Source organism: Cavia porcellus, unplaced genomic scaffold, assembly GCF_034190915.1.
Source record: "Cavia porcellus strain 051 isolate PalLab524CR breed Dunkin Hartley unplaced genomic scaffold, mCavPor4.1 scaffold_24, whole genome shotgun sequence".
Taxonomy (NCBI): Eukaryota; Metazoa; Chordata; class Mammalia; order Rodentia; family Caviidae; genus Cavia; species Cavia porcellus.
Window position 1 is genome coordinate 9,401,619 of NW_026947507.1, and position 20,165 is coordinate 9,421,783.

Consider the following 20,165-nt stretch of genomic DNA (forward strand, 5'->3'; position numbering starts at 1 on the left):
TTCTCCAATATTAAAAACAGGGCTCAGTAGACATTTAATGAGTATTTATGGATTGAAATAATTGGAAATTGGAAAGTTCTGTGGTAAGGCTTTTATCTACATGTCCTCGAAGGGCTCTTGTGCTTACAGTTTAGCATTTTGTGAAGTGATTGGAACACAGGTCTCTGATATTAGATTAGTCCACTGATTGATTTAGTGTATTTCTGGGTGGGATGGATTACTGAAGAAGGAAAATTTACCCTGGTGTGAGTGGTACTAACCAATAGTCTTCCAGCCTGTATGGAATAAACAGAGAAAAAAAGAAGAAAGCCTTGCCTGAGCTGTTTCTCCTTTATGCAGCTCTGCTGTGCCCTGACATGGACTGTGAACTAAAATAAACTTTCCTCTTTTCATTTGTAAGTGTTAGGTATTTCGTCCCAGCAACAGGAAAGTAACAAAGACATCCCATTAATTAATTCATTGATTATAAGGATGTGTATTAATTAGAATAATTCAAACAGCTGTCCTACCCAATATCTTCATAACACAACTAAATGATGTGCAGATGAGAAGAATTTACTGTAATAATGAATTTCTAGACAAATATTAGTAGATTTGCTAATAACAAATTGAAAATATTGGGGCTGGGGATTTAGCTCAGTGACATAAGCACCTGTCTGGCAACTGCGAGCTCATGAGTTCGATTCCTGATATAAAAAAAATGGAAATATTTACAGTATAATAACTTTCTTAGCATTACTCTATTCTTCTTTAATTAATCAATCAATTTGCCAGTGATGTCTTTTGAAAACTTCAATTATCTTTTCTTTAATATCATATATTAACTTAAAATATATACCCAGCTAAATGTAGTTCAATAAAGATGTGAATTCCAACATTTAAATATTATCTGGAAGAAAAAGACTTTAAAATTTATATAGTTTCTGATACATAAATGCACCTCTATTATAACTTTATTATTTCCTATGATCATATGGTTAAAACTTCTTTAAGTGAAACCATTTTAAGTTATAGATCATCTACACAAGAAACAGTAAAAAGTCAAGTAATACTAGCACAAATATATTTGATAGTCAATTTGTAAAAGCATCCAGACTGATTCATTATAGTTTTTGTATCTTTAAGTAAAATGCATAAAATCACTTCAAAGTTACAGTTATTCATTTTAATATAGTCTTTTTCTATAGGTTAATAAAATATCAGAAGCCATATCAAGTCTAATTATAGCCAAATATGATACTAAGTCAGTATTCCAGAAGCCAAATTTTCTCTAGTCACAAGCACCATGCGCTCTTAGTAAAGAATTTTCTATTAAATTAGCCAGCAGGAAAAAAGCATCCCCCAGCCATTTTGCAGTAAGTAGACAATGAAAATCTAATGAAACAAAACTTCCCATAATGAAATGTGTTCTCTTAATTTCTTGATGAGGAAAAATATTTGCATGTTGGCTGAATAGCTGTTTCTATTTATGACATGGAATTGATATAAAAAATTAAGGAACAAAGATGTAAATTAGGGGTGGGGGATGCATAAAAAGCAACACAAAAAAACAACTGAGGGTAACAACAGAGAAGTTTATCCAAAATGGCATGAAAATAATAGCGTGGCTCAGCAAAACTTTAAACTATCATAAACTTTAAAAACAGAAAACTTTTTCTAAAAGACCACACACCGAGCAGGTTGAGATTCTGTTTGTATATACATGTGTCTGTGTATGTATGTGTGCACACGTGTGTGCACTATAGTGGTGATGAATGGAAAGGAGTCACAAAAAATGTTTTGAAAATATTTCCCTAAAGTATTCTAATCTGCCATAACAAATTAACCCAGTGCCCATCTAGTATCTTCTAGATTGACTGAGTCAAAAGTCTAGGTACAGCTGGTTTAACTGGTTTTTCACTTAAGGTCACATAAGGCATCTGTCAAGCTGTGAGTTGACCTTTGCATTTTGGAATAATGGAGGGACAAACTGTTCCTAGCTTCACTCAGCTTAGTAGAAGAATTCAGACTTGTATTGTTCTGGGAGTGGAAGCTTCCTGTTGTGCTGACTACTGCCTGTGTATCATTTTCCACTTCAAGAACTCAGCCCCATTCTGTAGCTCAAAATCTGCCTATCTTGAACGCCATTCATGTATTGTCCAGTTCTCTCACTCATAATTCTTTCTACTTTCCTCTTCTAAGGTCAAAAGATCATGTGATTAAAATAACTCAGGATAACCTATGTATTTTAAGATCCCCTAATTAGTAACATTATTTATATTTTAGAAGTCCTTTTACTTTGCTACATAATCTAATGGAGGATGTGATGCCCAGGTACTGAGATCATGGGGACCACAATTCTGCTTACCACGAAGTAGCAATAAAACGTATTAACACTAAACTGACTTGCATAAAGAGATACAAATTTCAGATAGACAGGATGAATAGGTCTAAGAGATCGACTGTAGTGTATATCATGGTAAGAATAGTTAATAAATAATACACTTGACAATTGCTGTAACAGGGCCAGGGATTTAGTTCAGTGGCATAACCACCTGCCTGGCAAGCATGAGGTATGAGTTCAATCCCTGGTACAAAAAAAAATTGCTATAACAGCAGATTTTAAATGTTCTCAACTCACATAAAAAGTAAGTATATGACCTAATGATATGCTAATTGGCTTTGCTTACCCTTTCCAAAATGCACACATACCTTTATATCATGCTACATGTCATGAATACAAATAATTTTTATTATCAAACTAAAATACAAAAATGAACACTTTTTTTAAAATGAGCACTTTTTTAAAAAGACATAAATCAACAGCCCAAAGAGAATGAATTAAGAGTGAAGAAAACATAAAGATCAGATAGGATAGTAAATAGAAAATGTCAGAACTAAGACTGATCTGGTTTTAAATCCTGCCTGGGCCACATCTTATCTGCATTGTTTCTGGCAAGTTGAGAATCTCTTTTCTAATGTACAAATAAGCGTAATTATAACTATGTCACAGAGCTACTGAGCACCAAGCAATAGAAACTAAAGGAATGAAACATTTTACATTAGCTATGACTCACAGATGCCTGTTCAGTCTTCATTAAAGGCACCCAGCTATCTTTTACCTATTTTTCTTACATTATTTAAAGAAATGAAGTATGATTTTATTTGACTTGAATCATTTGGATAAATTGGCTTAGTATCTATATAGCATTAGACATACAGTAACAACAGTTTTCTGACTTTTAGTTTCATGTTTAGTTTACTAAGATTGTGATGTCATAAAGGATCATCTAAGGAAATATATAATATTATAAAAAATTCAATTTGCAAAAGATTTAGAATTCAGTCTTATAGAATTCTTCTACCATATGTTTGAATAAGTAACATTTCTGAATCTCTGACTTAATTTCTTGTTTGTTTGTTTGTTTTGAGACAAAGTCTCACTGTGTAGTTCAGGCTGACCTTAAACTTACTATGTAGCTTGGGCTGGTTTCAAACTCACAGCAATACTGTATCAGCCTTCTGAATATTGAGATTGCAGGCACACATCACCTCACTAAGATTTCACTTTATATTTTAAAGATTAAAATACCTAGGCCTCAGTGGGAGTAAACTCTACTAATTAAATGAAAGGATAAAGCGCTACAAAATATAAGCACGTTGTTCTGATGTATTAGTCATTTTCCTATTGTTGGGAGAAAATGCCCAGCACTCCAAACTTAAAGGGGAAGAATTTTTGGCTCATGGTTTCAGAGGGTTCAGTCCACAACTGGCTAGTTCCAAGGCAGAAATAATGTGGTAGAAAGGCACAACAGAGGAAATTTGTACAACCTTGTGTAGGCAGTAAGGAGAGAGGGAAAGAGACAGGAGGATCAGGAACTGAGTACATTTTCCTGATCACAACCTCACTGACCCACTCCTATACCTAAGACTCACCTCTCAACAGCGTATTCAGCTCTGAACTTATCTCAGTATTAGTCCACAATGAGCATAGAGCCTCCATGATCCAGGCACCTTGGCAAAGCTCTACTTCAGAACCCGTGAAATTTCTGGGGTACTCTTCTAGATCCACATCATCACTCATGACAATAATTCTACTGATGGTATACTTCTCACAATTCTTAGACTCCAGTAACACTATTTCTGCAGGTCATCCCTTCAGCACTCATGGCAGTAACTGTTACTAGCCTCTGGTTAACTGACCATCCCCCGTGTAGATGTGAGACCATCTATAACAACTTTCTGCTTGAAGATACTTTTAACAATTAAAGGATTAATTTATTAATCCTTAATAAATTATAGGATTCAGTGGCATGCTGATTAGTGAAATTGTGAGTGGGATATTGAGGTAAGGAAAGTCTTTGGATGATCAAATGGCTGCTGAATTTGGTATTTGGCCAAATCTAAAATAGTGATTTAACATGAGAATCTAGACAGGGCACACAGTTCATAGAATTTTTTTCAGTAGCCGAGAATCATCTAGTGCTTGTATCTGGCAGACTATAACATGTGTGAATCCAGGAAGTAATTGCTACCCGTGAACACTATTATTTCCCCCATTAGGCAGAGAGGCTATCTTAAGAGTACTCAGGCTGCTTTAACAAAAGGCAATAAGCCAAGTGGCTTAAACAAGAGAAGTTTAACTTTTCACATTTATAGTGTGTAGGAAGGTCAGAAAGAAGGTGCCTTTTTGTTTGTTTTTATTGTGAGGCCTCACGATTTTCCTTGCAAGGAGCTACCATTTCACTCTGGGCTTCCTTGACTGGTGTCTTGTATGCATGTAGAGAGCATATGAAGATAAGCATGCTTTCCTGGTATTCCTTCATGTAAAAACCTTAATCTCATCAGGAAGTCTCCACTTGCCTGTCTTGAGAGCTTACTAGGCCCCCAGCTACAAACACTATCACTTTTGAGATTGGATTTAAGGTGTGAATTTTGGAGAAGGACAAAAATACTGAGTCTATAATAGAGGTTAAACGATCAATTCAGAAGAAGGGGTGAGATTCAAACAGGCATTCTGACTGAAGAGCCAATGCTTCTACACACTATCAAAACATATGACAGAGAAATATCATTGTAGCAAATATTTACATGAATAAATTGACTAAGATTTCCAGTTTCCTTTTAAACATTTTTCCAGTGAATTGAAATAAAGAATGTCTTCTTATATGAATTTTATCTCTTTAAAAAAGCATGCAGTTTATGTTGTGTCAGAAATATTTATGATGAGTATTCCACTGTCTGCAAATACCATGCCTCAGTTTTAATTTTCTTGTTTGGTGGACTTTTCTGTTGTTGCCTATGTGGTGCTGTCATAAATAAAGCTACTATGTGCATTTCATTAAAGGAATTTTTTGTGGAAATGTGTTTTATTTCTTTGAACTAAATACATAAAAATAAAACATGTTTGCCAGTTATGATGACGCACACCTGCAATTCCAGCATGCTAGCAGGCTGAGCCAGAATAGAAAGTGCAAGCCCAAACTGGGTAACTTACCGACATAGCAAGATGTTGTCTTAAAAGAAACAGAGATAGAAGTGGTTCAGGGTAAAGTCACAGATTGAATCCCCAGTACCAACACAAAGAGTAAAAAAGGCCAATGTGACTGTACCATTTTAGAGATCTGTCAACAATATATAAGTAGGTTACGTTTCATAACTTTGTGAACTATTAATATTAGTGGGTTTATAAATTTAGTTATTTTACTGTGTGTATTGATATCTCATTGTGATTTTAATTTGGATATTTACATGATAACCAGTAATGCTGAGCAGCTTTTCAACAGATTCTGATTCACATATCTTACATTGTCCAACTTTTGTCTATTTTCAATAATTCTTTTATTACTATTATTGTTTGGTTATAAAAATTCTCTCATTGTGATACAAGTCCTTTGTCTGATATACATATATTACAAAGATTATCTCCCACTGTGTGTTTTAAAAATTTTTTCTCTTAACAGCTTTTTTGAAAAGCACTTATTTTAATTTTATGTCTGTGCAAAAAAATCCTAAGGAATCTAGAAAAAATATATTACAAATAATGAATGCATTTAGCAAGATCACAGGGTATATAATGTAGACAAAAACCAATTGTGTTCAACTTCACTAGCAAAAACCAGTGGTTAGAAAACAAAAGGTTAAGATATGCTTTGCTTAAAAACACTGAAAACGAGACTGTGGCCCTTCCAGGGGGAGAACCACCAAGCAGTTCCTGAGATCTGGGCCATGTTGTAACTTAGGAAGCTGGGAAGCCAAGCATCTCTCCTCCCTGGATGCTGGGAAACCAAGCAAGCAGCTCCCCTCCCTGGTAAGTGGTTGCAGTGTGGCAGACTATGGCCCCTGCATGGGGAGAACCACCAGCGTCTTCGGAGAGCTACACCATGTTGGAACTTACGAAGCTCGAAACCAAGCAACCAGCCTGCCTCCCTGCTAAGCAACAGTGAACCTACTGGTGCATGGCCTAGAGTCAAACATCCCACTTTCCCTACCCCGCCTCTCTTGTCCCCCCATTAGCAAATGGGAACCAGAAATCTGAGCATCTCTTGGGAGGTAGACTATAGCAAATAAGGGGGATTCCCTTTCTACCATCTCTTTGAAGGCAAATATTTTTATTACTGCTTTGCTCTATTCGGATTAATGGTTCTTCTCTATTCAATATTCTGTTTTGAGACGCTCTATAATGTTCTGTATTTCATTTTATTTTGATATATATGATTGAAAGAGCAACTATTGTAAAGATAATGAAATATACTGTGGTACCTATTACTGTAATCCTGGTAACCTGCTGTAAATTTCTGTACCAATTTCACTATACGATCTTAGTTGGCTTTTTCTGTCTTGTTCTGTTGTATTTTACCACTTTCAAAATAAAATTTTAAAAAACATTGAAAACATACAGTATTTAAAGAAGCATTTAACAAAGAATGTAAAAATGTTATAAATTGAAAGCAACAAACATTCCTTAGAGACATAGAAAAGTCTAGATAAATGTTGAGGCACATCCTTGTTCATGGATTGGAAAATATAATACTTTAAGATGCTCACCAAATTGATGTATTAAACCCAATGCAATTCAATTAATAGAACCAGCAAGATTTCTGGAAGATTTCATTTCTTGGAAATGAAATATATGGAAATTAGATAGATGATTTTATATTTAAATGGTAGCATAATTGACATAATTGACAACCACCATATTATTTTTTAATAAAAAACTAAATTTTTATCCTTATTGCTTGTATTTACAAAGATTGTTTTCAGTATGATAATTGTACAATAATAGTCTTTGAATAAAAGAGTTATAAATGTCTTTATATATGTTCTTTAACAGATAAACATGTTCTTGAACAGATATATATGTTCTTTAACAGATGAACATTAACTTGAATAGAAGTTGAAGAACTTTCTAACTGAAATATGTACAACATATTGGCAATTCTGCTGAAGCCAACTTAAAACAAAATTAGGGCTGTAAATTAAAAAATAGCTCTATTAATACATCAGTTTCTTGTTTTAAAATTTTAGATTTGATTCAACAATTTTTATAAAAACAAGGAAATTTAATTGCCAAAATTTATACATAGTTATATGAATCCAAACAAGAAATTTCTATAGTGGACAGAGGAACAGATCCTGGACTTGTGCAGGACCCACACTTCTCTTTGTGCTTCTGCTGTTAGCAATGTACAATTTAGAAATGAGGCAAAAGAGATTAGAAGCAATGAATGCTTTTCCTTTTGCTCAATATCATTGATCAAATAATCTGTCTGTGCCCATATAACAGGCTTGAGAAAACAGTGTAGTTTTATTAGTGGTAACCTTCCAGAATCAATAACTTTTCTAATGAATATAAAAGCCTGGATGCCTGCAGTCCAAATTCATGCAATTGGATTGCTTGTTGTAATCAAGCACTGGCATTAACATTCTGTTGTGATAAAATAAGTGTTTAGTAATTTAGTCCTCAACTGTTTCTGGCATTTCAGCTCTTTGTTAGGATATAAAGCAGAAATTCTTCCTATAGTAAAAACTAATTTGTTAACTTTTAAAAAAATTTTACCACTTATGACAAAAAGGCTGTCGACCTTGCCAGTCTTGAGATTCAAACATTGCTGGACATAAGTTGCCTCTTTCTAGTCTTAGCAAGTTGGCATTCAATCCAGATAAATAAGGTTTTTTAAAATTTAATTTGATTCTGGAACAAAAATAATCATCACATTTTATAATAAGCATCTCTAAAATTTCAGCTTTTAATCCTAAGTACTTTTTTTTATCAGTATCGGAACACATGACCTCCTGCTTGCAAAGCATCTTCTTATGCTGCTGAGCTAAATCCCAAGCCCCAGCCTAAGTATTTTTTCTGTACATAACTGCTGAATGGTTCTATAGATTTGACAAGTGACTTCTGTAGATGTGCACTTAGAAGGTAGCTAGCTATTCATTTGCGAGATCATAAAAAGATTGTTTAAACGTAATAAAAATTTTATAAAAGTCAACATAGAACTTGCAAATTCTCCTAATATATCAAAATAACTGCATTTTCTAATTGTTTATATAGGTTACAAAAAATGTATGCGCAATGACATATCATTTTACTTAGTAACTAGTTTCCCTCTGAAATACTTCCTATGGAGGGAAACACAAAAGCCAGTGAATTGTTCAAAAATCCCGTTAGGTAATCAGAATTGAAGTGGTTAAATACACTGTTCATTACCTTTTGCTGTGTGAAAAGCCACTCAACTTTACTGACTTAATATTCTGACCATGTTTTATCACTGACTATCCTATAAGTAGACAAGTCACATGGGACTTCACTGGCAGTTTTGGTCTCAGATGGACTCATCCAACTCTCTGTGTTAACTCTGGTCAGATAGTGGACAGGCTGAAACTACTTGGCTTCTCAGATACTGATGTTCATTGGCAGGGCTGGATTGTCAGGGACAAGTGTCTGTCATCCTCCAGCAGGCTGGTCTGGACTTAACTGTTTAGTGATTGCAGAAATCTATGAGTAGCATTAAAAAAAGGCTCAAGGTGGATGCCTTCTCAAGTTTGTGCATGCATTGTATTTGCTAACGCTCCGTTTGTAAAAACAATGAGGTGTCCAAATCCAGCGTCTACACGAGAGTGTTACCAAAGTGAATCCACACAGGCATCTGTGTACAAGCTGGAGCAGCAGGTGCAATAGATCTGCCTCTACTTTCTGCACACTACACTGCTTATCAATAGATAAGCCACCTTCTCATCACTACAGAGCTGGTTGTACTTTTGAAGATTTAAATAGCTTTGATCCAATCCTTGAAAACAAAATGAAGTAGGTGGGATTTTTTTTTTTTTAGAAAAAGAGATAAACAGAAAAAAGGGCAGAAATAATATAGAATTGCAAAAAATAGCAGTGAGAAATCACTAGTTGATAAATTACTTATTGTCATCTTAGAAATAGTTTTTGGTGATGTTATTTTAGTAACCTCACTACAACTTGGAATTTTCAAAATTTTCCTAATACATCAATTTTGAATTGTTTTATTTCTCTGTAACTATTTTTAAATTCAATTTATATGACTGTTCAACACTTTCCATGATGTCATTGAATATATTTACTCTAAATTTTTAATTTGCTTATCTTACTTAAAATTATAAACCCAAAATTTGGAATTCCTGTCTTATTTTCTGCCCATGACACTCATTCTCCTTAAAATTCTCTATAATCCATTTTATATTGTGTTTGTTGTGTCTTTCCCTCACGTTGGAATACATGTCACACATACATTCTGAAACCTAAAATGTACCATCACATGCCATGCATAATGTGTTTCAGGAACTCAACTGAATTATTAAATAAACCAGAACATCATATGCAAGACAGATGATTCAACTTTTACTCTAAGTTTGTGTTTATAGACTTTGCCACTCAGGAGCTCATGCCAAGTTCCTCTAGAGGAGTCTTCTTAACTGTCCTCTTCCACATGCACATACAAATAATTATGAATTCCAGAAAGAGACCCAGGGTAGCCCAGGAATGTGTACATATGCTTGAGCATGTGCACACACATATTAGTCCTGATAGCCAATCTTATGTATTGATATAAAAAGGATAAGGGATGACAGATAATTGATCAAAATGCTATCTGTCAACATATGTGTGAAAACAATTAGTGACATTTGAATCAGTAAACGGAGGGAAGGAGATCTATTCTCACCAAGGTGGGTAGACATCAGTTCAATTTACTGAGGTCTCAAACAGAAAAAATAGATATAGAAAGAGCAAATTTTCTCTCTGTTACGGAATATCCATCTTCCCCTGCCCTGGGATGTTGACGCACCTGTCACTGGATTCAGCTGGAATTATGTCGCTGACCTCCCAGAATCTCTAGCAGGTAATGGGATTTCTCAGCCTCTATGATCATGTTAGTCAATAATTTCTGTCTGTCTGTTGCTTTGTCTCTCTGATTCTGTTTCATATATTATATCTCACATACATATTCATATATATGTATATATCACATGTACATGCCATATGTTATATACATATATATGTGCATGTATGTATTATAGAATATGTATTCTGTTTCTCTAGAGAACCTATACCAATATTGTATATGTATGTATGTATATATATATGTCTATGCATATTTATATATATTCATAGGTATATTGTTTATCTGCAGATATTTATATACACCAAAAACATATTTATATCAGAAATTTGCTTCTTCATTTGTTCCATAATTAATTCATTTGCTGACAATGCTTCATTTGTGGTACCAAAATATGTAATTAAATATGGCTAGTGAGGTAGAAACTGAAATAGAACCAATAATTTAAAGTCCTAATTAGTAATGCTTAGTATTTGGAGATAACAGCTCTAGATATAGCTACATGCAAAATGGTTAAATGCAGATTCTAGAACTTTACATTCTAGGATATATTCTTTGCTCTTCTATTCACTAATGTGATCTAGGGAAAGTCATTTATATTCTCTGCACCCATTTCTTCACTTTAAAATGCGTTCTTTAATTTATAACATTATTGTGTAACTCAAATGAGCCAAAGCATATAAGGCATTTAAACAGTGTCTATGACATAAGGTAAAAGATGGCATGGAAAGCAAAAATATTCTCTATCCATACAAAGTCTATCCTTCTGAATTCTGTGCACTCCTGCATATAGTAAAACCCTAAAGAACAGAGTGTCAAAAGTCTCAAATCTAATTAGTCCCCTCTGTCCTTTTGATTGCCTCAATCCATTAAACCTTGGTTGATTTCTCTTTTATGTGGATCAGAGCCCAGGAAAGGGACATGAGGACACATACTCGACTGAGTATATTTCCTGCTTGCATCTCATTTCTTCTGGCTTTCATTCCTCACCTCCTCCCTTCAGGGTTAAAGAGGAGTAGGCTTTCCCCCACTTTTCTCCAGCACATCTTACTTCTAAACAGTAAGATGACCTGAAATTGTAACCATCAGTGTAGAAAAAAGCCTTTGTATATAAAGCAATAGATTCAATCTTTCTATGATTTTAACTGTTTGCCATTGTGCCTAGGTAAGAGATAACTGAATATATGTGGAGTATTCTTTCTTTTTCAAAAGACATGGTTTAAAATCTCTTGTTTTACTGCAACATATTATTTTGAATATGAAAGGTTAAAAATTAAACTTTGTCTTGTTTTAAACTTCTGCAAGCCTGATATAGTCAATGACCTCTCTTCAGGCTACTTGACTCTGGAGGGTTATTTAGGAAGGAAGTAATACTCTTGAGAATAAAAAAAGCAATAATAGGTCATTGATAATTTTTAAACCTCTGAAAATATTTTTCAGGTATTGTGTTACTATTGCAAGACTTTATAGTTATTTATTTTTAAGCTAATATAGTTGAGCTTCAAATATTCAAAAACGTATTTGCCAGTTAATCTTAGTTATCAATTTGAATGGTTAAAACACAAGAGAGGCAATCGGATCATGGGGATAGATTAATCCATTGAAGTTCACCGTGCAGTTAGGATGAGGACCAGCTTAAGACTGGTCACGGAGGCCATGCCTTTGAAGGGTAGTTCTCTTACTGATATTTTCCCCTATGTTCTGTTTCCTAGCAGCCATGAATTGAGTAACTTCCTTCTGTCAGGCTCTTGTACCATGTCATTTCCTGCCTTCAGGCCAGAAAAACCATGAACCTCACCCTCTGAAAATGTAAGACAAACAAACCTCTCCTTCTTGAAGCTGCCAGTGTTGTGTATTCAGTCCTAGTGACAAGTGACCACGTAATAAAAAAGGATGATCTTGAGGCCTTCATAGGTAAATGGAGACAACTTGAGTGTATCCTCATTAGTGAAATAAATAAGAATCATGTTTATAAATATCACATTATGTCTCTAGTGTAAAAAGTAATAATAACTGTAGGAGTAATAAAACCCAAAATGTGTCATTGCTATTGTAAACCAGAGAGGAAAATAAAGTGCTCTAAAGGATATAATTGTATGTATGTTTAAGTGTGTAGGATTGATAGCCATATTACTAAGGATCATTGAACAGAACTGTTTGCAGTCTTGTTGCTTGAATGTCCATATTATATGATTTACTTTTGTAACTTGAACAACTATTTCTAAGAAGACAATATGTAATTTATCAACTTGTGATCTCTTTCTGTTTATTTTTTGAAATTATGTATTATTTCTACCCGTTTTCTGTTTTTTTATCTTTAAATAAAATCTAAAAATATAAAAATAAGAGACAAAATAGAGAAAAAAGTGTGATCATACAGCATATGACTAAAAGTTAAAAATTAATAAAATTCTGTGTTACATTTCAGAGCATACTACAAATTAGATGTATTTTAGGATATCATCTATGAATATTTAGTTAATGGAGCCCTTAGTAAATTTTCTTGCCTCTAAACTAAATTTAGGTTATGTTTAGTAAAATAGTGACTCCAAAAATGTATCTACAACCAAATCCCTGGTAAATGTGAATATTACCATATTTTAATATATAATTTATTAAGGACTTTGAGATGAGATCATCCTTGGCTAATCTCAGTGGGCCTACTTGACAAGGTTTCATAGGAGACAGGAGAGGAGAACACACACAGTGGAGAAGACCATGTGAAAGAACAGGAATAGCCCTTAGGTGACTTGATCACCAGCTGAGCACTCTAATAACTGCCAGAATCCAGGAAAGTCAAAAAGAAAGTGCCTCCCACACAGGCTCCAGAGAGAGTGCAGCACTGCCAACATCTTGGAGCAGGATTTCTGGCCTCCAAAGTGTGAAGAAATAAATTTAGGTAATTTTAAGCTACCCACTTTGTAGTAATGTGATACAGTAACCACAGGGGGAAAAATACAGCATGGAGCTGAAATTACTTGGCAGTGAGACGACAATGTAACTTCGTTTTTTAGATAGCTAATATTGATTTAGGAGAAAGATAGCCCTGTGTGTAAATACAAGTCCTAGGGGTCAGGACGTAGCTCAGTGGTAGAGCACTTAAGCATACATGAGCCCCTGGGTTACATCTCCAACCCCAGAAAAATAAAAGAAACACACATATAAAAAAAAATATATATAAGTCCTTCTGCTTACTACTTGTAGGCTTATAAAAAATTATCTAAACTTTAAACTTAATTTTATAACTGAATATTAAAAATATATATGCCATTTGCTTGTCATAAATCTCATAATAGATAATAAATAGGAATCACATAGCTCAATCCATGAAAAATAATAATACTGTAAGTTATCATGATTGTTAATGCTATTATACATAAATTCTATTATAAATAAATTCTTACTGTTTTTGTTTCCTTGTCCGTGAAATAGTTATAGTAAATTGACTAGCCAGATTTGATGCAAGAAGAAATTTTCTGAGACACTAGTAAAACACTAGTTTTAGTTTTAATTTTCGTTTTACTTGAAATATTGTATACATTGTGGATATTAAATTTTCTTCCAATTTTTTAAGAAAGTGTTTCTGTTGGTCCTAAAGAGTCATTTGTGAAATGTTTCTGGTATCTGCTACAATAAAATTACTTTATCTTATATTCATTCCCTCTTCTTACTATAGGTACAATATGGAATACGTTTGTCATCTTCACATGATTTCTGTATTACATTAAATTGTGCTCACATATAATAACTGAGTATATTTGTTTCCCATAAAATATTTGCTTAAAATTCATTATCATTATGTCCTTGTTTTAATAGTTTTTAAATCCATCCCTGAAATCTACCTTTGCACATTCTATTTAGTAAATAAATCTCAGCAGAAATTTCACTCAGTAACTAAGACATACATGCTATCATTTGAAGTCTGATTCCTGATTCATTAAATTACCTGCAAGATTTTTTTAGTAGAGCTCTATTAGCTTCTTTGACATTCTGGTATTTTGCATCACTTTAGCTCTCTTTAATAAGTAGTTTTTAAGGTCATCTCATTTTGTTATGGATTAAACTTAGTGGTCAACTTAATACCAGCTGAATTAAATCAGCATGGTGCTGAGTGTAGATGGCCCACCTGTGGACTGTTTCCAGCATAAAAGGAGACCTGGAGAGGAAGAGTGTGGCATTGTGGGTTCTCCTAAGTGTTATTATTTGGAGTGATTGGTTTTCCTGGAGGAACTTTTCTTGCTGGCTTCCCTGATATGAACTCAGCCATTATCATCAGAGGAGATCAAGACCTTTCGCTGAGAATGGCTGTGGTTCACTTTGGGGGAGCTCTTGGTCCTTACTTTGAGCATTGCTTCCTGGCTATGAGGGGAAGATGTTTATTATTTAATCTCCAGGAGAAGTTATCACTCTGGCTTCCTGGCATGTATTCAACTGTTCTCATCGTCAGAAGAGCTCAGAACCTCATTGCCACTGAGGATGGCTATCGAACTTTTCAGGGGAACCCTGGTCCTTATTTTGAGCATTGCTTCTTGGCTCCAGCATAGAACCCTCAGCCTATTAGCACAGATCCTTAATGCCAGTGGCTAGACTTTCTAGCTTCCACCACTGACTTCTGGGTCTTCCCAGTGCAGATCCATAAAACAGATTTGAATGAGTCCTTATCTGGGGCTCTAGACCGCCACCTGGACTAGTGGGAGGCATTGTCATGGGCTCTAGGTAGCTTGTCCCATGTGGTACATTACTACGGGATCCAGGCCCTCAGCTAAATTTTCTAGGTCTTTAGTGTTTGTTGACAGATTTCCTGCACTTTATTGTATTTAACTCTGGGTGACCATCCTAAAATATTATGCATTCTGTGTCCTGTAAGTAATTGTTCTCCTTGAAACTCCTGACTACAATACATTTTATGTATTTCCTAGGCAAAAGTAAGAACAGTGAAAAAGGTTGACATGAAGCCTGCTGTTGGGGTCTTTGGTGGTAAAAAAGGATGATTATAAGGCAATGTTATTACTGTTATAATAAATTGGTAGTAAGTATCCTAGAATGAGAGCTCTAAACACACAAATAACAATTTCATAGATTAATCTTAAAAGATTTATAGAATGTTTTTCTGGAGCCTTTTGCCTAAAATAAAGATCCAAATGAGTAACAGAAGTTACCTGTGTGAATTTTATATAGAAAGGAAGAGGCAGCATGGCATGGTTTAAGAAACGAGACAGTTCAGGGTACCTGGAAAACAGGTGAGTATTGATGTGACTGTGGAACTGGACTACAGAAGTAACACATGATACAGCTAAGTTCATTGAAACTTTATGAAGTTTTACTTTTTCTGAATTAGTGTCCTTAAAATACCTAATCTGGAAACAGCAATTGTATTTATTTGCACATATGCACACATACATGGATACATACTAAGTTACCTCAATTGCACAGTCTGGGAAACATCATTTAGAGAAAAAAAATTATGGTGGCCAATCATAAAATAGTTGAATCTAAATGATGGGATCAAACATGAGTTTACTTTTTTCTAATTAAGACTTTTTGTCCATGGTCAGTTCACCTTGAGAAATGACCAAGGACATTATGTCCCTCTGTTGCCATTCATTCCCTGTCATTTCTCTCATTCAGATTTTTCCTCCTCCTCACATGTTCTCAATTGCTTCTATGGCTTTACCTGCTATAGAAAAGCACTTACTACCTTGCAGTATTATATTAGGAACTCCAGAAAGAATTGGTAAGTACAAGACCACAGGGTATGCCTTAATCATAAAGAGTCCTGGAAAATGACAGCTACTCTTTGACCTCATTTGAGAGTGTAACATCAGTTTGATGTCTCTAAACTCTTAGATTCTATTCATGAGAACTTTATAGGATCGGGGAAATAATCAAGCCCTTCATGTTTTCAAAGAGAGATGAAGAAGCAGATGAGGCAAAAATAAAATATGGAGAGACTGTGTGAGTAGAATAGAGGCTTCAGGCAGAAATTGAACATTAAATAAACTAAGGAGATAATGTTTACCTCTGCAGATGCCATTGGGCATAGATGACCACAACTAACAATCAAATCCTCTCCATCTAACATACATGGTTTTTAAAATGTTCTTAAAAGTTCAGAAGTGATCTCAGAAAAAGAACACTTGAATTGTGACAAAACACTGAATTAACTGGTTCTGAGTTTCTATTACCTGATGAAAAGAATGCACAAAATAAAAATGACATTCAAATTTTTTTTAAAAAATAAACGTTTTTCACCCATTTTTCTGCTATATCAAAAAATTTCAGCTTACCCTTTAACCTATCCATAAAAGGTCCCTCTTCACCAAAATGGAAGACATTAAGGCAAGATTTGTCAATATTGTTTATTTTTTTAATTTTTTTTATTTTAAAGAGATTAAGACAAAAGAGGACAGAACGAAGTAGATCAGAACAGAAAAATGTAAGCAACACAGTACTTCACCACAAGACATCCTGATATTAACAGCTACCATAATGTCTCTTTCTTTGAAATAGTTGAGCATACCTTCACATACAATAGTATCAAACATAACAAAATAGTATAAAACCATTCAAGAGAATGAAAGTATTACAGGGCATTCAGAACCAAATAACTGAAAATGAACGAAGGCTACTATATTATCTCATTTTCCATAAAAAAATTGTTTATACTGTCACACATATTGAAATCCAATAAGATACAACATGACAGAACCAATGGAAACAGAAGAACAAAAGCATGGTAGAACTTCAAAGCAAGATGACATTAAATCAGCAATGGCTATTATAATGTCTTGTTTTCTTCAAAATAGCTGATCATACTATCACACATAATAAAATCAAACAAATCAGAATAAAACCATTCCAATTAATGAATAAAAACATAATAAGGCTTCAAAGCAATGTAATGAGGAATCTTGATTACCATAAAATTTTATGTACTCTTAGTATTTCTTATACTATTGAGTCTATACAGTATTTATACATGTGAGTTTGATTTATTTCGCTTATGAGTATGGTCTCAAGTTGTATCCATTTACTTATAAATATCTCAGTGTGATCATTCTTTATAGCTGAGTAGTACTCCATTGATTAAAAATACCACATCTTTTTTATCCATTTTTCAGTTGATGGGCATTAGGTTGTTTCCACAATCTGGCTATTACAATTTGTGCTGCTATAAACATAGGTGCACATATATCACTGTGTTATGAGGTTTTCAGTTCTTCTGGGAATATGCCTAGAAGTGGAATAGCTGGGTCAAATGGAGCTTCCAATCCCAGCTTTTTGAGGAATCTCCAGACTGACCTCCACAATGGTTGCACCAGTCTACACTCCCACAAACAGTGCAGGAGAGTTCCTTTTTCCCCACAGCCTCTCCAGAATTTATCGTTGGTAGTTTTCTTGATCCTGGCCATTCTTTCTGGAATGAGATGGATTCTCAGTGTAGTTTTTTTTTTTTTTTTTTTTTTTTTTTTGTCTTTTTCCTTTTTATTGGTACCGGGGATCGAACTCACGACTGCCTGCTTGCAAGGCAGGCGCTTATGCCGCTGAGCTAAATCCCCAGGCCCCAGTGTAGTTTTAAGTTGCATTTCTCTAATGACAAATGATGCTGTACATTTTTTCATGTATTTATTTACCATTTGTATTTCTTTATCTGAGAGCTGTGTATTCATCTCAGATGCTCATTTTTGTACTGGGTCTTTGAACCATGTGTGACGGGCTGAACTCTCAACTTGATTATATTGGGAGCAGCTTAGGATATTACTAAAGCTCCCTGCCGAGTGAGCCCACATAGAGGCATGACTTTTGAATCTGCACCTAATTTCTGACTCTTCCTTTCTGGCTCTGTTTTCCTCATCAACTTCCTGGCCACCGTGTAAGCATAGAATTTTTCTGCCAAGCTTTCTACCACAATATTTCTTCTTGAAACCAGTGAAACATGGACTAAATCCTCAATACACCATTTCCTTTTTTTAAGTTGTGGGTGTCAGGTGTTTAATCTCAGCAGAGGAAAAGATGAGCAATACACTACATAAGTTTTTCACAACGGAAAAGACTACCTGTCTAACAATTATTGCAGATACTTCTTTTTATCATCTTTTAAAACATACCTCGGCTACTGTCACAATGTCATTAAGGGGGAAAATATCAACATGTCTCCCTGATGATTTTCTAAGTCACAGAATAACAAAATGAAAATGCCTGTGAATATATTACCTGTTTTTCTAATGCTAAGAAAGCAGTTTTTAGAACAAATTAAAATCCTCTTTTTCTTTCCTTTCAATTATTTGAATTTAACCATTAGATCTGTTTTCTAAATTGAGGTCAGCTAGAAACTTAACCGTATGCAGTTTTATTGCTGGCTTTTCCTGGAGTTCTATTAGTGTCTTGAAGAAAACATTTACATATGCTGTTAGAATTTGAGAGAAGGTATTGATTTATCATCTTAGAATATTCAATCCAAAAATCAATTATTTTAACTACTGTAATCAAGTGTTTATAAATTATATTTTGCTTGAATTTTCACATACTTGTTTTCACAAACATTGATCATAAAAAAATTACATTACTTGAAAGTTGACACTTTTAGTTTATTTTCTAAAACAAAAGTAGTATCACAAGCTTTTTGGAAAGAAAACATTGGAAAATTTAATTAACCATAAAATTAGCAACCCCCTGAAATTAATGACTAACAAAGAAAAATATAGAATGATTATTATATCAGTACAATTTATGACATAGAATTGAGTGCAATTTCCTATTTTTAAAAAATTCTTATTTGCTGTTTATTCTAGATAGAAACCATAAAATCAGAAATAAAGCTCAGTTTATTGTGCTAGTAATTTTTGGCAAACAACTGCTTTTGTAATCATTGTGGCTGATCAATTTAATTAGATGTCAGAATCAATGAACCATAGGTGAGTGACATAAATTGCAACCACAAAATGCTGGTCCTTTTTCTACAGCAAAGACACACTGAATTCAGGGTGCTTATAGGTTTAGCTTTTCATGATTTAAGAATACCATCACAGACCATAGTCTTCATTTAAAACCTTTAATTCTGCAATACCTATACGTACGTATGCTGTAAATGAGACTTGAAGTTTTTACCAATTTGACTTAATAATCAAATGTATAATTCAATCCCATTTGGAAATTTCCCTTCTTAGAGTTAAGTGCTACCAGATATTTGCCAGTAGGATTAAAGTGCAATTGTACAAAAAAGTTAAAGCTTGGGAATAATGGACAGACTTTAGTCACAACCTATATGGTATAAGCACACAACTGTAGATAGCACTAGAGTCAGTTAGTCAGATTGATTAATGAATGTGAGCAGCTCAGAATAAGTGGCCATTCAAACACAATAAATCTTATACTACAGCCAAGACCTACCCAGTTCTTTTGCAGAAGACAGGGAAGCAAACATGCGGCACAATGACAGCAATTGTGAAATACAGAACTGCCCCAGACAGGTTTGCATGCACTGTGCACCAGCTTAAAAACACCAAGATGAACAAAAGATATCAGTAAAACATAAAAAATCAGAATATGTGTTACAGACACTGTTCATTAAAAAAAGACGATTTAGTTACTTGCAGTAAACACACTTTCATATTTTAAGTATAATTTTTAAAAATATGAATATACCAAAGACAAGTATAAAGATTAAATAAAAAGAATTTTTAGTTCATCTGATTTCAAAATCCAGAAATTTTTTGTACATACTAACAATAAGAAGGAATATTTCCTCAAAGGTAACTTTGTTTAAAAACCTCAAGCGCTAAAAATACATTTCTAATTTCAAGGGAAGAAAAT